The sequence below is a fragment of the Haemaphysalis longicornis genome, unplaced genomic scaffold (genome assembly GCF_048455015.1).
Source record: "Haemaphysalis longicornis isolate Haplotype H1 unplaced genomic scaffold, Haemaphysalis longicornis Haplotype H1 scaffold_1, whole genome shotgun sequence".
NCBI classification, from domain to species: Eukaryota; Metazoa; Arthropoda; class Arachnida; order Ixodida; family Ixodidae; genus Haemaphysalis; species Haemaphysalis longicornis.
The window spans coordinates 135,884,472-135,907,220 of NW_027526203.1; positions in this window are offsets into that span (position 1 = coordinate 135,884,472).

Sequence of the window (22,749 nt, forward strand, 5' to 3'; positions counted from 1 at the left end):
TAGAGCGCGCTTTCTGCTCCGCAGTGAGTTTCGCCACAGCAAGTTGCTCGCAAAGTTCGCTTGGGGCAATGTCCGAAATTTCCAAGTCGGGGATCTGTGCTATCAGTTCTCGAAAGGTTTTCGTGACATAGGTGTAGAACGACGGCGGTTCCTCTGCCAAAGGGCCGATGTAAGGGTCACTGTAAAAAACACCTCGCGATGTGCCCAGGAAGTAGTTTAGAAAGCTGCTTCCTATGTAGTCCGGGTTTCGCGTCAAATCTACAAACCTACGCAACGCGAGGACGCTGCACATTGTCGACATGCATGGAAGGCTGTATCCCCCCATGCTGGTTGGGAGCCGCATGAAAGCCCGAGCTACCCTCTCCGTCTTTCCTCCCCAAAAGAAAGAGAAGAACTTGCTCTCCAGCTTCCGCACTACATTTCGGGGTGGACGAGCTATGCGCGCAACGTAATAAAGAGCGGAAGAAACGCATGCCTTAATTACGAAGCTGCGCTCCGCGAAAGACAGTTTAAATTGCGCAGCCACCGACAGGCGCTTTTTGACCTTCTTCACAATTCCCGTCCATGTCTCACGCGCCACCTCCCCCGAGGCGTGGTACGTTACACCAAGGACTTTGACGGCGGCGATCCACTCCACTTCTCCCCAAAGGTCTGACGTGAATGCTCCGAATCGCAGTGCCTTACTCTTACCCCTGTTTATTTGCGCACCAGACAGCTCGCTGTAGATGAAATAGAGGCGCGAGAACGCGGTGAAGCTGCTGTCGTCCCGCAAAAACAGGGACACGTCATCTGCGTACGCTGACACTTTTACCTGGGCCTGTCCGGGAAGGGGAAAGCCGCGTATGCCAGGAGAGTTCGCCACGCGTCTAAGTAGAGGGTCGATTGCCAGGACAAAAAGTAGGGGGGAGAGTGGGCACCCCTGCCTGATCCCTCGCTCAACTTGGAAAGGGGCGCTAAGTTGTCCGTTTACGAGGAGTCGGGAAGTGAGGCCACGGTACAAGAGGTTTAACCTCGTAATAAGTTCCATTGGAAAGCCGAAGCTGCGAAGAACGGCCATCAAATAACGATGTTCCACTCGATCAAAGGCTTTGGCTTGATCCAGAGATACAAAGCAGCCTGGAATGCCTGTTCAAGTGGAGAATGCGAACAAGTCCCTGGTGAGAGACAGGGCCGAAAAAATCGAGCGCCCCGGCACGCTACATGTCTGGGCAGGGCTCATTACGTGCGGCAACACTTTGGAGAGGCGCCTTGAAATTATGGTGGCTACGATCTTATAGTCAGTATTCAGCAAAGTAATAGGCCTATATGCTCGCGGGTCTGACGGCTCCCCTCCAGGTTTCGTTATAAGGACTATGTTGCCCTCTTTAAAAGAAAGTGGCCGCACACCATGGGTGAAAAAGGCGTTCACCATCTCTAACAATGGGTCCTTCAGGCACGAAAAGAAGGCTTTGTAAAAGCTCAATGGGATGCCGTCTGGCCCCGGGGCTGAGGACTGGTTCATGCTTCCGACTGCATCCCACAGCTCCTCGTAAGAGACAGGAGCGGTCAAAGTGTCAGCTAAGGAACTGGGAACTTGTGGAAGTTCACCGCAAAAGTTTCGAACATTCTCCTCAAATTCCGGGGAAGATTCGCGCTCTCCTGACGCCTTAAAAAAATCCCTGAAGTGGTGAGTGAACACTTCACTTATGTCGGCTGGACGGGAACTGGCGGCGCCGTTCGGCAACACAACGTGGGGCACGTGCGCTCGGCCGACGTCATCTACCGAACCTGCCCTAATATACCTTAGTGCCGACGGGTCTGACAAAGGCCTGCCTTGCACGAATGCGCGACCCGCTGCGCTAGACGACTGACGCAAAAGCCTCTCGTAGCGCGCCCTCAACAGACCCTCATAGTCGCGCATGGCAAATGTCATTTGCCCGCTCTTTATGATGCGCAACCTCCTCAAAGCCTCATCCAGTTCTCGTGAGATGCGCGCTTTACGTTTGCGTCCCGCCTCCATAAGTATCTTGCGCCAACTCGACTTGAAGTCTTCCCACTCGTTCCTCTGCGGCCCGGGTTTCAGCTGGTCCTTAAGAGAAGCAACGCTATCAGGATCCGCTAGCAGGCAGATGTCCATACGCCACATGTCATGGCTGGAGATGGTTCCGCGTTGCACCAACTTTACGGAGACGGGTGAATGGTCGGAAATACGGGGTGTGCCAGACGGAAACACCAGCACCTCGCAGCTTTCGAGGCATCGACTGAGTTCTGGGGGCAGATAGAATTTGTCCAGCCGGCTGGCGGACGCTCCTCTCGCCCAAGTTGCAGCGAAGGTGCCGCCGTGGGTCTGCACCCAAGCGTCACTCAGTCTAAATTGATCTACCAAGTCACCAAGAGCGCACGCGCCGCGCCGCGGTCTTCCCTGACCCGGCCCCCGAAGGTCTCGAACAGGGTCTAAAACGCAGTTAAAATCACCCACTAAAAATGTGGGGTAACTGTCGAGTAAGTAAACATCCAGCGATGCAAAGAAATTTGTAGAAAGGTGACGCTGTGCCGGCGCGTACACGTTTACAGCACGTACTCGGCGAGAAAAAAGGTAAAAATCGACCGCGATCGTTCGGCCGTAAAGATATAAAGCAAGAAGATACGGCAGTGAAGGGGAGGCAGTGAGTACAGGCGCTGACGTGTTTTATATCAGCCCGCCATCTTGATCTAGTGGCTAGCACGGTAGACGGCGAGATTCCGAAATAAATTAATGTACAGCGCGGCAAAAATCCCCGCGAAAAAAAAACCCAGGACTTTCCCCCCAATTATAATATTAGAGCAACAGAGATTGAGTGGGCCAATTGATTAAAAGTGTTTTCCAGATATCTTTTTCGTATGGAGGTGAACCATCGGCAAAAGAGGAAAAAATGTTCTATTGTCTCTAATTCCTTACAAAATGCACAAAGGGGTGAGGGGGCCAGATCACAGCAGGGCAAATAATAATTTAAATTTGGTACGCCACAGCGAAAGTTAGTTAGGCTAACTTCACATTCTCGTGATTGACTAATCCGCCACTTCCATGAGTACCGGAGGGGCCCAAGCTCTGAACCTACTTAAAGAAAGAAGAAAACGTGGTGGAAACTAGACGTGGACGAAGAAAAAAGGTAAGACATATACAGGCGCCAACTCCAAGTTGGTTGGTTGGTTGGTTGCCTCAGATTATGGCACATATCCACGCGGGGGATTGTCCAAGAAGCTTTGTACCTAATCAGGATGTGACCTATATTATTTTACATCTCAAAATTTAGAAAAGGAAATACAGAACAGAAATTTTTAATATGTATAATATGAATGCAGAGTCAGGAAGAAAAATAAAATAAATGTGAACGCTTAGCTGGCTAGCAGGAAAACCGGCCTGTCGCCGCAACATAGGAGTGCAGGGCAGACACAACATCCCTGTGGCAGACTCCTAGGGCGGAAGCGCCTAGTGACAGGACCTCGGAACTAGATAGCGGAAGGTGAAGGCGTCTAAAGGTTGACTCCAGATGCGTGCGTCGCATTCGGGAGAAGCTGCGGTAATTAAACAGGAAATGTTCTATATTTTCCAGCTCGTCGCAAAAAGGGCATTGCGGGTATGGGGCCATACCAGCTTTACAAAAAAAAATTTAATGGGGGAATTTTGCACCGAAGTTTAGTGATTGCTACCTCTCATAGCCTTGATTCACACATCATCGGCTTCCATGCATGACGAAGGTGGCTATAATCTCTAGAAGAGAGAAGGGCGTCTTGCCGATAAGTCTGGAGTAGTTGTAAACGTCCAAATCTCGCCCCCGATAGAAAGCTATCATTTGGACATTGCACGACCACAGGGCCACCAAGAGACATACTGGCTAATTGATCAGCCACTTCATTGTATGAGATTCCTGCATGTACTGGAACCCACACTAATCTAACCTCAGAGAGCTGATGAGGAACAAATGACCGGAATGTGCGGATAGCTGAAGAATCTTTTTCGAATGTTAATGCGGAACACACAGAGAGGACGTCAGAAAGAATAACAAGATGCGAAAATATATGCTGAAGTTTTTAAAAAGCCAAAATCATTGCCAATAATTCCGCCTGGAAAATAGGTGTGTAATTAGGTAACCTAATTGAAAATGACAAATCGAGGGCCTGGGAGAAGATCCCGACTCCAGCCTTCTCACCACTTTGCGAGGTATTGGTAGCAATGACAATATGGGAATGAAGGGTTGACAGGTGATCCTCCAGCAATCCATTGAGGATTCGGGCCGGCAACATCTTTGCATTCGGAGGAAAGATATTATCAAAGGTTATTTCCACAGATGACACACTAATACAAGGAAGGGGGGGCCGAAAAAGGTCTGCGTGAAGTGGCTGAAGCCATGACTGAACTAGATCCATCTGGGGGCTCTAGAACCGCTGCCACTGAATGCCTTGAAAAAGATCAGGCCTCAGACGGAAAATGAACTGCGTGTCTTGCAGTGGGGAGTCAAATAATTTGATAAAAGATAATACGGTCAATAATTGAAATCTAGACTTCAGTGGAGGAAATCGTGCCTCAAGGTGTAAAATAGGGTTAGCGACATATTTTGGTAATCCCAAGTATAGTCACAAGGCCATTCTCTCAACGATAAATAGGGGATGTAATTTGTACGTCGCACAACCAGAACACAGGATGCAGCCAAACTCTAATACCGGGTGAACGTAACTCCGATATATCATTAACAGCGTGGCTCTACGCAACCCGATCGAATTTGTGGTTAGATCGCCGGCGGAGCACGCCGACAGCTCTTTCTCCTTTAGCAGCAACATGTTTGATATGAGGACGCCATGTAAGCTTGTCATCATAGATTATACCAAGATATTTAATTTCGTTAACTTGTAAGATGCATTGCTGTCGGTACAATAGGCATAATGATATGGGTATGGTAACCGGAAATACTAAAACAGCACAAATTTCCCACATTGAGCGATAAATGTAACCCGCTAAGCCAATTATCTAGGCAAACCAGATAGCTTTGTAAGCGTTGACACAAGTCATGAATGTCTCTGCCCGATGAGTCAAAAGCAATATCATCGGCATAAACGTAAGTTGTTATACCCTCCATAGTCGGAATTTATTTGAGAAGAATAATAAAAAGAACCGGAGAAAGGACTGACCCCTGAGGAACACCACGAAACTGCTGATATTGCGAAGATGATATGCCATTTTTCGAACAGAAGAGTGTCCTTCCAGTTAAAAACGCACCAATCCAGGACTGAATGTATAGTGGAATTTCGCTACTCTGTATATGTGTCATTAAGGTAGTATACTCTACGCTGTCATAGGCCTTTGTTATATCCAGAGTAACAAGTGCGCCTACGTGTTTTAGGCTGCGAGCTAGTTTAACGCGGCTCTCAGTGTCCTGGGCGTACACTCATGTAGGGCACGGGCGCCATCCGTGAGCGGCACCGCCTTTCCGCAGATGCCGCAAAGGTCAGGTTTGGGATCGGGACAGGCGTCGGATCGATGTCCAACAGAGCCACACCGACCGCAGGATAGCACAGTTTTTTTGTACGGCTGCACCGGGATCAGCAGGGCGTCGTAGGAGACGTACCTGGGCTATACGATTGTCTATACGATTGGGCTATACGAATGTCTATACGATTTGCACTTATGGTTTCCTGACCCAAAGAACCTATCTGTTTCGTTATGGGCGCTCTATCAACCGTTCAATATATTTGCACGAAGAGCGGAGACTCGTCGTCGACTCTGATGGTATCGGGGACTGTAGCTGTTTGAGCGTTTATGTTTATCCAACGCGATATTGCATTCGAGAAATGAAGCGAAATACAAATTTTCGGTGGCGCAGACACTTACGTTATAACGCCCTCGTTTAAATCCTAGGAAATGATGAGGTAAATGTCAGATAATTTAAAAATAATCCACACTGGTAAAGCCCATAGCAACCTCCATCGTCAAATACATCAGTGATCATGCAGGGATAAAGATGAAGAAAATGGCTTACATACTTCGAGGCCTCGTTTATGTGCTGGTACTTAATAAAAGGGGCCGTGAAAGGCGTTTTGAGCACACTAAATGAACTAGCGCAATCGTTAGACTGGGTCGTCGACGTCACCTGTGCCAAGTATTACTCTTTTACGCGCAGCGGAAAGCTCACACTTTTGTTGCAAAGTTTGGCCCTGCAACAGCTCGCTTTGACGTACATGCACGAGACATACAGTGACCGAACCCATGTATACACTGATGGCTCGGTAACATCGTCGGGTTCTGCCGGAGCAGTTGTTATACCACGACTGTCACTGTGCAGCAAATTCAAGATAGCCAATCTTACGACATCCACGGCTACAGAACTTACGGCCATCCGTAGCGCTCTTCACACCATCGAGCAAAGTTCGTGCCGCAGATGGGCTATCTTCTGTGATTCGAAGCCTGCACTTCAGTCACTCCAGTCAGCGCTGTGCCGGGGACCTCACGAACAGCTCCTGACAGAAATAAGAATGGTATACGACCGTGCTGCCCAGGCGGGTCATGATGTCACCCTACAGTGGCTTCCTAGCCACTGCGGCATTGTCGGCAACGAAAGTGCGGACGCTGCCGCCCGGCTGGCGCATCAAACAGCGACAACTGTACTCATCCCATTGTCTAGGACGGACGCAGCTAGGGTCCTCCGCATTCTTGCCCGGGAAACAGCTATCTCCCAATGGTCTCCAGAAGATTTCACATGCACACGCATTGGTGACTTTGACCCGCACCTGCAACGTCCCCTTCCACTAGGCCTCCCATGGGCTGACGCAACTCTTCTTTGCCGTCTCTGGCTGGGGGTGGCGTTCACAAATGCTTACTCGTACTTAATAGGAATGGCAGCAAGGGCGGAGTGCGAAACGTGCGGCACATCGGAGACGATACGCCATGTTTTATGCGAGTGCCCACGCTACTCGGCTGAAAGAAAAAAGCTGTCGTCAGCGCTGAGGAACCTGGACTCTCGGCGGCCATTTTCGGAGGGAAAGATTCTGTGCCACTGGCCTTCTCAGTCATCCGCGCAGATGGCGACTAAGGAACTATTACGTTTTCTACGGGCGACGAACTTGAACACTAGGCTATAAACTGAGAGCCTCCAGTGTCAATCACTGTCAGTGCCTCAGTGCTGGGCATACGTGTCTGGTCCAACTTTACCTCTTTTTTTCCTCTCTCTTTTTTGCCCATTTCCCCTTTCCCACGTGCAGGATAGCAAACTAGGCTCTAGCCAGGTTAACTTTCCTGCCTTACTTCTACATTCTTTCTTCCTTCCTTGTCGCCTTTTCCTCACCCTTCCCTTCGTGTTTTTGGACGCCGCCATCTTCACATGTCTACGTCATCGATTCCCAGATGTTCGTCATGAGCTAGACATCCTGCTATTGGGCGGCTTTTTCACGCACTTCCGGCAAAGAGCTGAGTCGTCTGCTCAGCGTCGGCTCGCCGGCTGATCTGCCAGCGTAGTGCCGGAGTGCTTGGACATTTTACGACAAACGAAACAAGTGTAAACAAGCGCTTAACCGTTTGTATTGAATGCATCACGGCCATAACACGACATGGATATTCTCTTACCTGAGTACATTCCATATAAAAAGCGTTGAAGCCTCGTGGCACTTCTTTCGTGCAATCGCAGCGAACTCCCTGAGCCGAATGCCCCGGTTTCACGCACACATGTTATTCAACTTCAAAACAATCCAGAGATGCGTTTCGAACGAACACAACGTCACAACATGCGTTGCAAGTCTGAACGGCATTTGAGAGACGATGGGTTGCCTCCTCCTGCCCGTCGTAAATTCGGCACTCACCTCGCGCGCGGTTTGTGGGGACGAACAGCAAGTCACTTAACTCTGGCGCACAATGATTGATTTGATTGATTGTGGGGCTTAACGCGCCGACGCAACGCAGGCGATGAGGCGCGCCGTAGTGGAGGGCTCCGGATTAATTTTGACCACCTGGGGATCTTTAACGTGCGCCGAAATCTCGAACACACGGGCGTTTTTGCTTTTCGCCTCCATCAGAAAAGCGGCCGCCGCGGCCGGGAATCGAACCCGCGACCTCGTGCTCAGCAGCGCAACGCCTTAGCCACTGAGCCACCACGGCGGGTTAACTCTGGCGCACAAGCCGATATGGCTTTTAGCCACGCACACTGCACATACCCCATGCGAGGTTGAGTCGTACGTCGCTCGAGAAAGATAATCCAGAACATGGGAAGCACTATCCACCCGCAGAAGCACAACGTCGCATTTCATCGCGAAACAAAGGCGTCCACAACACACACACCATCGCCTCCTGTAATGCCAAACGCATCTCGCACTTCCCAATGGGAGTGAGTGGTACGCCTGCAGTGCCCACATGTCGCGAGATGGGGCCCCGAGCTGAACCGGGATCACGGAACCGTAACGGACTTCTAGAGTGGTTTGTGCCTTGTTGCCAAGGCAACCGATGTTTGAGATTGTCAAAGAAATGGCGCTCGCTCCAGTGCTAGAAAGCTCAGAGCCGCGGCGGAGCATGTTTTGCCAACGTTGCCGCTCTGCACCACGCGTTGCCCCAAGCTGAACTGGTCACATGATTGAAGCGTTTTGTGCACGGGTTCTGTATCGGTTTAAAATGTCTTTTTCACATGCCGCCGGCAGGAATTACCCCCGCCGCAAAATAAGACCCGGCACCAGCGGGGCCACATCTGATACGGCGCTTTTTGGATAAACAGTGCTCGGTGCATCAAAGAGAACGAGCGCACGATCCTCCCCGTGCGGCTGCGAGTTCACCGCCGATAAAAAGTCACGTGCCGCCGATAGCAACTGCACCAACGTACACCGCGAAAGGGCAAGGCCAGGCCACCGCACACATGCGGCCAGATTTTTCGTTCGCTTTTCCAGCCTTGAGCGGAGTGCGGGATTCATGGTGTCAACAAAGCTTGCCCGTAGCAGACGGCAGTGTTCGCAGCGCAATAGCGGAAGTACGTCACCGCTGAGGAGTGCAGCATTATGGGAGGCAAGGCTCGCGCGCTGTCAACAGCGGAGAGTAAGTCGAAAGGAGGAGGAAACGCGGAGCGACGATAATGCGCGGTTTTTTATTTACGATTTCTCAGCTAATACTCATCGCTTTAACAAAATTCTTGCGGGAGGAGATTGCGAATACATTGCTTTATTTGGTTACATGTACATCCATGCATCGGCGGAAGGTATTTCAGGACCCCTTTAATGCGAGCACGGTATCCCCACTATATAGCCAGGGGCGCTTGTACTTGCGGAATATTGCTGTTGTTGTGACTGAAGCCCTTCCATATACACTGGCCTCGTCGTCCGCCGCCCAGGAAAAAAGCGGCCGTGGACGGCACGGCTTTAGTTGTTACAGAGGCCAAAGATGGCCATGGGGCTTCCCTACTGTCGCGATCGCCGCGTGCCGGTAGTAGAGATAGGGACCGTCGTGCCTTCAGGTTTAGAATCAAGTGTGGAACCGGCTCTGATAGTGGCAGTGCGGCCCTTCTGTCCTCCCGCGGTTTCCCAGGGTCCTATAGGTCAGAGAGAAATACAGTCGAATCCACTTATAACGATACCGCTTATAACAATATATCGGATATAACGATGGACAACGATTGCACCGTCCAATTTTGTATGCTTTCTATGGTAAAATAACCCGCTTATTACGATGCTCCCGAGCCGCGATATCGGATAAAGCGATTGAATTCGGCGTGATCGCCAACTTCAAGGTGCTATATCGCCGGCGCGTCCTTGACAGGCTTTTGCTGAACGTGGGCAACGCCGCACGGGGAAGCCAGGAACCTGACCTGAAGATAACACTGCTCATGGCCACGCAGTTTATCTTCGGAGCGTGGTGCGAAACTGCTCCACGGTGCGAAACTGCTTTCGGCAGGCTGGCTTCGTTCGGCGACGTCACGAGGAGGAAGCAGGCGAGGAGGAAGCGATCCCAGGGGAGGCCACGGAAGCACCCGACGATGAAGGGGAGCCACAGTTATGGTCGGCGCTTCACGAAGACGCGTCTTGTCTCAACGATTTTCTCCACGCCGACGATGGTGTGGAAACGTCCGAGTGCCTCAGTGTCGAGGCGATCGTTGCGAGTGTGCGTGGTGCAGCGGACAGCGGTGAGGGCGAAGACGACGACGCGGCTGAGCCGCCTACCCAGGTACCGTCATCGCACGAGGCCCAAGGAATGATACAGTCCCTACGGGACTTCATTTTCGCGAAGCTATGTGGAGCAATTAGATGCTCTCGAAAAAGATGTGCGTCAGCTTCGCGTGAAGCAGTCAAAGCTGACTGACTATGGCTTTTCTGCAAACGAGTAGTTGCACTACCTCACTTGCATGCTAATAAAATGTTTTCATCTCTCTTGTGGTTTTTTTTTTCTCGACCCGCTTATAACGATTATCGGTTATAACGATGGGATTTTCTTGGCACTTGGATATTGTTATAAGTGGACTAGACTGTACAGCAAAACGAATCTGTCCAATCAAAGGGGGCGATAGTTACTCCGTCGATGGCATGCTTTCAGAAGGACCCCCCTCAAAGACACCATTCGCGCTTGACATTAATGTGAAAGGGGGGGGGGGTGACACTCAGAACAGAAGCCTTATTCACAAGGGCCCTCTCACCGCGCATGGCCCGAATTCATCTAAACCACGCATTTTGCCCAGTATGACTCAGCGTTGTCTTCCACCACCTTGAAGGTGTCTTGGATGTCCGTTGCCGCCGCTGTGCTTCACGCGGTTCTGACAGGCAGTTTCCCTTTCCTTCACCCATCAATTGCCGGCGATCCCACTTTTTCGGCTGCCTATTACTGCAGATGCTTCCCCCGCCACACCATGGATGACGAGTTATCCGCTGCGTTGAAGTCACGCGTGGTTTTCCTTTCCGGAGGAGGAGGATAAACATCGTTATTGTTGCCTCCAGGAGATGAAGTGTTTAGTCCAGCACCACATATACCTTGCCAGCCGCTACAGCCCGCTCCACCAGCCGAAGCTGGTCGAACGGGCATAAGCTGGGCAGGGCTCGCCTCCGGAGGTCGGGAGATTTGAACAACTATTGTTTGATTGGATTCGGTGTGTGGAGAGGCAGGGCGCTTTTCCGGCAGAGAACGACCCGACCGGCCAATTATTCTCCGCGTGGAGACATCGGCGATGTTATGTGGCAGTAAGCAGCGCCCCCTATGTATAACACTGTTTGTTTAGTTCTGGCAACCCTGGGTGGGCCACCAGGATAATAAACACAACATGGCCGCAGTTCATCGAAGCAGCCCATGCCACGTGCCACTCATGCGTATTCTTTGAATCTGGCATACCAACAGAACCCACGCATAACATGGTGTCAGAAGTGGTGTATACAACGAAGTGAGCGCATTCTTTCCGGCGATGGCGTCGTTTCTGCCCGCGATTCAACCATTTTCGGCGCGCTCCAACCCGGCAGAGGCATGGAGCGACTGGAAGCAAAGGCACAGGGTCTACGAGCGAGCCATGAAATACCACAAGGAAGAGGATGAAACGCGGATAGCGCTGCTGCTTCATGTCGGTGGAGAAGAGCTCCTACAGACATGCAATACCTTCGCGCTTTCTGATGAGCAGCAGAACTTCGCAGACGTCCTCAAGCGGTTTGACCTTCACTTTGAAAGGTACCAGAATACAACACATGCATCTTACGTTTTTCATAACCTGAAGCAAACAACGGATCAAACGTTTGAGATGTTCGCACAGGCTGTCGCGAAGCAAGCGGATCAATGTGCTTTTGGCGAAGCACGTGATAGAATGATCACCGACCGGCTTGTTCAGGGAATCCGGGACAATGCCCTAAGAGAGCGCTTGCTGCGCGAAAGGAAACTCACTCTCGAGAAGGTTATGGATCAGTGCATGACAGCTCAACTCTCCAGAGCTTACGCCGAGGACATGCAACCGTCGCGACCTGAAGTGCTCGCAATGTATCGCCGCGACCCGCCGAACCCACAAAACGTTCCAGTCATGCAGAACCTAGCCCAAGCAGAGGCACCCATGGGCCGCCAGCCTTCGCAGCATCAATCCTATGTGGGAAGAACATGCTCCAGGTGCGGCCAGCGACACCAGCCACGGCAGTGCCCAGCATTTGGACAACAGTGCCACAACTGCGGCAGGCCCAATCACTATGCGGCACTGTGTCAACAGCCCCGCCGGTGGCAGCCGCCGCGCCCTGCTCGTGTCGTGCGAGAGCTGCAGGAGGACGGACCCTTGTCCCTGGACGTGCTGACTGTTCGCGCTGTGCAGCGGTCCTCCTCAAGGCATCAAACAGTCACCATCAACGGTCACCCTATCTCATTTAAACTGGATACCGGATCAGATGTGAACCTTGTTTCCGCTGAGGAGTGGCAGAAGTGGAGAGACCCACCACCGCTGAGCAGCCCAGGCGCCCACGTAACCACCTACACCGGTGAGCCACTGCCATTGATTGGGGAATGCTTTCTCCAGTGCAGCACACCCGTTGCATCAGAAACATTGAAGTTCTGCATAGTTGGCATGCCAACTGCTGCTATCTTGGGTTTGGATGCCTGCCAAAGACTGAAGCTGATACAGCGACTTGACAAACTTGACTGCAACACGGTTGAGCACATCCAGGAAAAGAATGAAACTCCGGAAAGCATCATCAACGAATACAAGGATGTGTTCGAGGGGATAGGCCGTTTCCCAGGGGAGTTCACAATACCTCTGGCAGAAAATGCACAACCTGTAATCTCGGCACCTCGCAAGATTCCATCAGCCTTGGAAGATAAAGTAAAGCAGGAGCTGCAGCGACTGGAAAAAGAGCAAGTGATCGTCAAGGTCACTGAGCCCACTGACTGGGTCAGCCCTGTTGTTGTGCGCAAAAAAGATGGTTCCCTGCGAATCTGCCTCGACCCCCGGAAACTCAACGAGGCCATTAAGCGCCCTCACTACCAGATGCCGACGTTTGAAACTCTTCTCTCGAGGCGACATGGCTCTACCGTGTTTACTCTGCTGGATGCTGCCCAAGCCTTTCATCACATGCGGCTCGATGACGCCAGCTCTCGGCTGTGTACATTCACAACTCCATATGAACAGTACAGATTTCTGGTCATGCCATTTGGCTTGAGTTGTGCTCCCTAGATGTTCCAGCAAGCAATGGATCAAGTGTTTGCCTCTGAGGAAGACATTCACCCATATTTTGATGACATCCTGATCACCTCGAACTCCCTGTCCGAGCATTGCAAGCAGCTACGGAAGGTGTTGGAGAAGGCCCGCAGCGCCAACTTGAAGTTCAACAAGGACAAGCTGAAGTTGGCAGTGCCAAAGGTCAACTACCTTGGTCACGTGCTCACAGCAGAAGGAGTCAACGCAGATGCAGCAAAGTTGGAGGCCATCACACAGTACCCCCAACCAACAAATCGACAAGACCTCCAACGCTTCCTGGGCATGGCTACTTTCTTGACAAAGTTTGCCCCGCAACTAGCTCAGCAGACTCACCAACTGAGGCAGCTGTTGCGGAAGGACACTCCTTGGCTGTGGGACGCAAACACACAGAAATGCTTCGACGAGGTGAAGCTATCGCTCTCAAAAACTCCAGTCCTCGCATTTTATGATGCGACCCAGAAAACAACACTGTCAGTTGATGTCAGCTCGTATGGCTTGGGTGCGGTATTGCTGCAGCAGGGCAAGCCTGTCGCCTTTGCATCTGCAACGCTGTCAAGTGCTCAACAGAAGTACTCCCAGATCGAGAAGGAACTCTTGGCCATAGTGTATGGTGCAGAGCACTTCCACTACTTTCTGTATGGACGTCCTTTCGTCGTGGAAACTGACCATCGACCTCTTCTGGGTCTAGTACAGAAGCCGTTTGATGCTGTCTCCCCCAGACTTCAACGCCTCCTGTTACGTCTACAATCCTATGACGCACAGCTGGTGTTCGTGCCTGGTAAAGAACTTGCTACAGCAGACGCACTGTCCAGAGCACCTCTAGCTTCGGTCTCCGTCGACACATCATTGGTGGACGCTCACCAGTCAGTTTGCCTTCTCGTTATGGCCTCGTGCGACACACTGAACCTCATCCGAGCACAGACGGCAGCTGACCCTACCCTTCAGCGTGTGATCCAGTACGTGCAGGATGGTTGGCCAGCACGGCAGCAGGCACATCCATCAACACAAAAGTTCTGGGACTGTAGAGAAGAACTTCACTTTGCAGAAGGACTGCTCTGTCGAGGGCATCGGCTTGTGCTGCCAGCAGCCAGTCAACCAGCAGCGCTACAAAAGCTTCATGTGGGACACCGTGGTATGTCAGCATGCAAAGCCAGGGCTCGAGAAGCTCTTTACTGGCCAGGGATGACACAGGACGTGGAAGACATGGTGAAACATTGCATCACATGTCAGCGCCAAATGCCAGCAAACCATCATCAGCCCCTGATGGATGTCCCATTGCCATCTCTGCCATGGCAAAAACTGGGAGTGGACATTTTTCACTTTGATGGATCGTCACACCTGCTTGTGGTCGACTATTACTCTAAGTATGTGGAGGTAGAAAAGCTGTCGTCAACCTCCAGTCGCCCAGTCATCAGTAGCCTCAAGAAGATGTATGCACGGTTCGGAATTCCATATGAGGTCATTTCGGACAACGGCCCCCCATTTGACAGCAAGGAATTTGCAGACTTCAATGCGTCATGGGCTATCAAGCATGTCACATCTTCGCCTCACTACCCTCAGTCCAATGGGCAAGCGGAGCGGGCGATAAGAACACTCAAAGAGACATTCCGCAAAGCAGGATAGTGTGGAGACGACTTGGAATTGGCGCTCCTCAACTATCGGGCAACACCGACATCCACATTGCCATCTCCAGCAGAAATGTTGATGGGCCGAAAAATTCGCACGCCACTTCCAGTGCACCCAGCATTATTGGGCCCACAGTATCCGACCAAAACTCACCACCAAGGGCTGCAAGCTCGCCAGATGGCACAGCACAAGCACGGTGACCAGCACACGGCCACCCTGAAGCCGCTGAATCCTGGTCAGCAAGTATGGTTCCGGCTCAACAACAAGTGGACAAGGGGCGTCATCACAGCCTTGGCTGAAGAACCGCAGTCCTTCATTGTAGAAAGCAGCGATGGAGGGACGTACCGCAGGAACCGCTATCACCTCCGAGAGGCACACTTGCCTTTTTGGAACCCAGAGGCCCGACATCAAGTGCAAAGAAGTGCAGAGGACCTCTGCCTTGCCCAACGCAAATGAGGTTCCCACCCAACCACTGGATGTGTCCAGTAGTGCTGGCTGCGGGCTCTCACCTGTGGGCCAAACCTGTTCTCAACCAGTGAATGTGTCTAGTGGTGCTGGCTGTGGACCCTCAGCTTTGTGCCAAACCCGTTCAGGAAGAGAAGTTCGCCCTCCTAACCGAATGAACTTGTAAACAAAAAGAAAAGGGGGGGCGTGTTATGTGGCAGTAAGCAGCGCCCCCTATGTATAACACTGTTTGTTTAGTTCTGGCAACCCTGGGTGGGCCACCAGGATAATAAACACAACATTGCCGCAGTTCATCGAAGCAGCCCATGCCACGTGCCACTCATGCGTATTCTTTGAATCTGGCATACCAACAGAACCCACGCATAACAGGCGACATGTCGCCACGCATTTGAGTGTCGGGCAAGACATGGTGTATACAAAAGGACAACGCACGCGTTCGGCGTCCCCCGCTTAGCTTACCCGAGGTTGCCATTACTTTGGGCGCGTCGTTCTATGAAGGCGCCCGGGCGTTGGACAAGCATATGAATGTTTCTAATAGCGATACTTTGGAAGGATACGCGCCTTTGTTTACACGCGACGTTCCGCGCATAATAGGGAGCATGGCGCCGACCGGAAAAATGTCGGGGGTATGGGCGGCATAAGCGTAGGGTGCCTCGATGCGCACCCGCTCCGCTGAGGGTGGCGCCACTCTTGGAAGGGGTCGCTGCCGCCAAGAGCGTTCTCGGGAGGCGCCGCCGCCATTTTCTTGCATACCGCCCCCCCCCCCCCCCCGACTTTCGCGCTAGGCGCGCGAAAAGCGGCGCTCTTCCCAAAGTCTCTTTGCAGAATGCCTGGATGCTGCGTTCACCAGTGTTCAAACAGCGCTAAAAATGTCTGGGGGGATGTGTCCGTTTCCTAGAGACCCAAAAAGGCGGCTTCTGTGGACGGTGAAGATCAAGCGGGACAAGTGGCAGCCGATGAACCACTCCTGCATATTGCAGTGTAAGTGCCGGGCTTCTCAGCAGTGCCAAATCCATTCGGGGTTATTGTCAGCTTGTCTGTGTGGCTGTTTCTAGATACCAGACGTACGGTTTTATGTGTTTATGTTGGAGGTTTCATCATGCTTTTGCGGCCTTTTTATAGTTGATTGATGCAAACGGACGTGGCCTCTTAAAGCGGGGGGCCGATATGAAACGTGTGGCGCTTTGCATCTTCAGTCATTTCACTTTGTATCACAAAATAAGGCGCTCGTTGTAAGAAGGTGTGCGACCTTTCTCAGTCCAGAAGCGTCATGCCGGCGCATCACGCTTACTTCAGCAAAAGCCCATTTTTTGGCAGTGTTAATGATATATCCCGAAACGTAAAACTCCATGCGACGCGTTATGCTCGTGCTTCTCCGCGTTGTCTCAACTTAAGGTCTGTTATACATCTTGCTGTGCGCAAAAATTATGATATTTAGGACATTTATTCTCGCTTATCATGTCATAAAAGTAGCCCATGGAGGTGGAAAGAAATGTGTTAATTACACCTCTATTTTGCGAATCATGTGCGGATGTGAGCCGATACGTGTGGATGCCAGTTTGTTCGATTTGCTTCATTTCACGTCATTTATTCTTATTTCTCGGGAGAAAAGGATACCTATATTGACCATTTATCGTGCAGGCTCACTCTGAAGGATCCTGTTTTGAACAAAACCGGGCAGATGGATGGAAGAAGCTGAAGCCAAATGCTGTGCCAACGCCTCTCCCAATCAGAGGTAGGCATTTACCATTTGATTTGCTGCGTGTTTTCGTATAAGTGCGTACATTACTTAACAAACCAGTGGTGGCCGCTGGGAAACGTTCCAGTGGCATTTGAGCCGTCGGTCTGGCATGCTTCACCTATTCTGAGCATGCATGCATGTAAGTATGTATATGTATCGATGCTGTTTCTCCTGCTCTTATCGAGAGTAACTTCCACCTATTCAATTGTAATGTCGATCAGCCCACGCAACACCCTAACCTCACGCATCCACTTAATCCACTGGAAAAAGCACAAGCGCTCGACCTGGTTAATTATTACAAGTGTAAATGCTGAGACGCTTGCCATGCAGTGTTTCCGATTTATTTGTCTTTATTTACCGTTCTCTTGATTACCGCCCTTTCCCTGAACTTACTGCTTAATTTGATCATTGGTTTGCATATCTTTCTGCTTCCAGTTGCTCCAAAACAGCGAAAGCCACCCAGAGACAGAACGCAGCCTGAGCCCACATCCAACAATGAAGAACCTCACGCATCATCAGAGACAGCGGAAATGCTTCCCGAGTCAACTCACACGGTATCACAAGAGACGTCATCGGAAAATATCCAATTTAACACAGGTGTCCAAGCTTTGAATGTCGGAATTCCAAACTCGCCAAATGAAACCCTCACAGCTAGTGAGACACAAAGGGATTGTGCTGAGTTGAAAAAGCAGTTGGCAGACCGGGAAAAAAAGATACACCGTACCTCAAGAACATCAAACACATGCTAAGAACGCAATTCAAAACCTCAAAAAGCAAGTTCGAAAACATTCCAGCGTAATCATCATTACCTGTATTATAACTGCAGTGAAGTGTGTTTGTATCATTTTTTACATAATGTGTTATGTAAAAGCAGTGGAGTGTTGTTCATCATTTTGTACATAGTGTATTTGTGCTTCAAGGTATTAAATGATTATTCCTACTTCCATGTAAGTTTATATTGCAGCCCAAGGACGCTGGTTCGATTCTCGGCCGCGGCGGCCGCTTTTCTGATGGAGACGAAAATAAAAACGCCCGTGTGTTCGAGATTTCGGCGCATGCTAAACATCTCTAGGTGGTCAAAATTAATCCAGAGCCCTACGCTACGGCGCGCCTCATCGCCTATATAGCGTAGGCGCGTTAAACCTCATCAATCAACCAATCATGTTTAGATTGCAAAGTGCATGCATGACAGTTTGCCGCCAGACAATCCTATGTAAGTACCGCATAATAGTTTCAGTGGCCCTAAGCGTGCCGGACATTCGTACTTGAATATGTAGCAGTTCCCTTCCTTCGTATACTTCGCCTACTTTCTGCTATGTTTATATATAAACGCGACGACAGCAAGTTCACGGCGCCGGTATGACAACGACAGCGACAAGTTGCCCGCCGTGTCACCTATCGTAAAAAAAGAAAGGCATTCATCACACCTTCGCTAATCATCTCAAAATAGAGAATCCTTTATCAAAACTTTACTCTTCTGTTCACCTACCCTAGAAAAAGAATGTATATCAAAAGTAAAGCCAAATCAAGCCCACACTGTTAGCGAAACCCGCACTATCAAGGCGCGTCACACAGCAAAACGCGCGCCCCGCGTCCAGCGGATGCAAGAAAATGGCGGTCGCGCTAGCAGACGACGCGGTTGTCCTCACCCTCAGCGGAGAGGGCGCGCATCGAGACACTCTACCTAAGCGCGGTACCCCCCCGCCCTTCCCCCTGGCTAAGCCACTGGTGCACATGAACTTTCCCGGTGGGGGCGTCGCTCCCTACGAAGAAATTCGGGGAGGGAGGGCACGCGCCCCGCTGCCCCCACATAGTTGACGCCTATTACTGGGATACTGTACACGGCGGCGACAACCTTCTTTGTCGCCAGTGAAGGTGGCATTCAAAATTGCGAGGTTATTTTGAAAAGACAAAATATTTCGTTTCCTGACAGCCGAACTCATCACCGTCGAATCGACACCACAGATAGCAGTAGAGATGCGCGACCACATGGCGACAGTCAGGCCTATCTCCTCAAAACTTGTCTCGAACTGATACCGCAGTCACACGTGGAAACGGACGGTACTTTACGATGCGCATGAAAAAAAAGGAGTGAAGTGCAGTTTATTTCTAATACCTGGTGTGTGGTTCACGTTATACAAGCAAAAGCAGAAGTGGCTGCTACATTATCCACGGATGGCGCTAACCGCTCTGTTTATCATCATCATGAAGAATTTGGTTTTTAGGAGATTCTAGACTTTTTCGTAGCGGCTGGCTCCTTACAGTGTGGCTACTATGCGCTAAACTGGTGAATTTCTCCAGCCGATTTTTCAGTAGAAGGGCAAAAACAATTAGTGATCAGCTTAACGACTTCGTTACATCAAGGTTAACCGCCGCAATGTCTTCGTTAGGTAGACGTCAGAAACACACGGGCTTTTTTGGGGGTGGCAATGGGGAATTGAAATCTATTGTTAAATCCAGAAATTCGTCACATGGAGGTTGGTTACATCCACGTTTATTTAGGAATCTTACCCGCAAATATCCTCATTGCCAGGGACGTACCCAGAGGGGGGGCCCGGGGGGCCCGGGCCCCCCCCGAAATTTTAAGTGCGAATGCACTTCTTAAGCGACCCTGAATCACGCGTCCACCGCCGTCCGTCCGTCCGCATCACATACCCACTTAGGGCGATTGGCCAAGAAGAGTTCCTAATTTCTTCAGCACATACCCACTTAGGGCGATTGGCCAAGTAATCTGAATCACGCGTCCACCGCCGTCCGTCCGTCCGCACCACATACCCACTTAGGGCGATTGGCCAAGAAGAGTTCCTAATTTCTTTACCACATACCCACTTAGGGCGATTGGCCAAGAATCGGGCGTGAGAAGGGCTAATGCACCGGCTTAAAGGAGTACTGACACGAAATTTCAAAGCTGAGATCCGCTCTAGCAATCAAGTACAACGACAACACAAATAGGTGTCTGTGCATGGCACATACCCACGTGGGGGATTGGCCAGGAATCGGGCGTGAGAAGGGCTAATGCAACCGCTTAAAGGAGTACTGACACGAAATTTCAAAGCTGAGATCCGCTCTAGCAATCAAGTACAACGACAACACAAATAGGTGTTTGTGAATAAATGCATCTTTCTTTCTTTGTAGTTGTGTGTGTGTGTGTGATCTCTCTTTCGCGAACATTACCGAACCGCGCAAATTCAACACCTGCATTCGCACTTTCACATTCTTCCCCTCGGGGAAATGCGGGGAAATTTTTTGGGGGGCAATACCCCCTTTTCCCGCGCCACCTTTCATCGTCCCTCGCACACATTCTAAATCGGCGCCATACAAATTCTGGGCTTGATAGCTATTTGAGGCGCTTTTTTTTCGGAATGAGCCAAATCCACCTAAGGAGAATTTGAGGGGGAAAAAAAGTTTGAAACCGGACCTAAATGCAGTGCTGTCAAAACTATTAAATGACATGTTTCACATGTCAGCTATGGGAAATCTATAGCGACAAGTAATTAATAATTTGTGCAATATTTAGATAAGTTCAGATTTGGCTCGTACTCATTTGAAACAGACAAGTTGCTGCGGCATTCTTATGAAAACTTTACAATCGACTTTCAAGAACGGTACGATACAGTTTCAAGCAAAAAAGGCAATAAACATACAACAGAGCTTAAAAAACAGCTCTTTTGGAATGTTTCCGTAGGGTACTTTTTTGGACACGCCTGAAAACACTCATCAAGCTCTTCATTGCCTTGCCATAAATTTTCAAAACGCTTTACAAGAAGCCTGCTCAAATCATCTTCCACGGCTTGCCATGGCTTAGAAGAGGCAGCTAATTTCTTAGGTACGTAAATGGGAAATATAGGAGTAATAACAATAATAATAACCAGATTTACCGCGTAAAGACGAGGGAGACGAGATAAAATGATAGTATCACACCTCTCAGTTTCTTTTCGTTCACTTCCGCTTCCGTTCACGTTATCGTAGTCGTGTGTCGGCAGATCATTTGCCGATCTCCTCATTGCTGTCTGACCTCATGATAAGCCAGCTCTCAAAAGCAAAAAAAAAAAAAAAAAGTTGACGCAAAAGCGCACAAAACAGCCCGAAACGTCACACCAACGCAAAATCCCATTGGGCAAATGAATTTGGCTCATTTTGATCCATGCCACAGCAGGGTCTGGCTCATTTTCCACACGAAGTAAGATCTGCGTACACGTTTGCAGGGAATTGTCTCAACTATTTATTTGCCACCATTTTTAGGGGAAAGTTTCCAGGATTTTCTTGGCAGTGCAGTTTTATCTGACTTAGTTTTGGTTTGTGGATTAGGTTCATTTCGAAAAAAAAAGATGAATCATTTGGCGGTCAACGTGGGATAAAAAAAAAAACAGGCGAGGTATGTTTCCTTCGTTTACGCGGAAGCTAGTACCGCTGTACACTGGCTTCGTGCTCTGCTACCGGCCTGCCACTTGCAATTCGCTGCACCCCCTTTACCCTGTTCGTCTGCAATTGGTGCTTCGGTTCTCTCAGACAGCAGTAACTTATCGCTTGTTTCGCCAGGGTGGCGGTTTCAGCGGCTCGGGTCCCATATGTTTTGGTTGGGAAGAAAATGTTTGTCTTTGAACATTCAACAAATCCCTCCATCCTAGCGCGCCGTGGTGTCGGCCGATACTATCAAACATGCCTGGTGTTTGTGGCTCAACGAATTCCTTCCCTGAGCTGAACTCACAGCGCGTTTTTCACTAGTTTTCGTGGAAATGCTGCTTTTGTGTTTGTCGGTAAGAAGGGTAAGAAGTCTTCTTGCCGCAGAGAAACCCGCTGTAGGGTTTCTCTACGCAATGCCTTCCAACGTCCGGCTCGCGCACGTGTGCCGTCTGCCGAACAAGCCAAGGCGACACAAGGGCTTGGAACTGGATGGCGACGAGCGGAGTGGCGCGAGGGGATGCTTGACCGCACCGTCCGGCGCCTCTAACATTACGCCCGCTTAGGGAAAGCTACCATGGGAGTATAAAAGCCTTGTTCCACAGTCGGTGCGTCCGTCTGGACAAGAAGGATCGCTCAAAAAGGAAGCGCAACAACGTTACCAAGCCCGGCGACGGCAGGGTGACAAAGTGAAGGCCCGCATCGCAGTTGTGCGGCGGCAAGAGACACCGGCGGCATTCCTTTGGACAACTAAAGGCAGTGACAGCGGCACTGTTGATTGACAGCCATTGTGGTTAATGGCTGCTATGCACAACGGCGGTGTAGTGATGCCAGCGCCAGTGGACGCCGTCGGGGCGATGACCCACCTCCCTTCCCGCCGCTTTGCCGTGTCCCCCAAGCCGTCGGCGGAGTGGCAGCCCTTTGGGACGGCCTAGCCGGCGACCTTCTACGCGGCTTTTGGGAAGACTCGTTTCCCCCCGACTTTCTGGGGCGTCGGACAGGGGGGAGCGGGGATCAAAATCCTAATTGGTACGTGTGTTGCTGTGTGGAGGCTGCTTCTCTTGCGACTGCATGCGCAATTTTTCTGAGCTTGTCCGGAGCTGCGGCCAAGAGCGGTCGCATGAGGACTTGCTCTCGTGGCAGTTTCTGGGCGCTAGAGCCCCACGAATTTCTCGCCAACCGAGCGGCGGTTCGGCACCCGTTTTGGCCCCCGGGCCCCCATCAGGGATCATGCCGCGATACCCTTTTTGTGCGCTGCTGCACCTGTTAATTGTAATCCAGTTTTCATTATCATGTGTTATCTTATGTTCATGCTTCGTCGTCTCCTGTAAATAAGTGTAAATAGACTTTTTCTTCATCATCTACTTGCCTCGTCTCATCATCGGGTCCTTC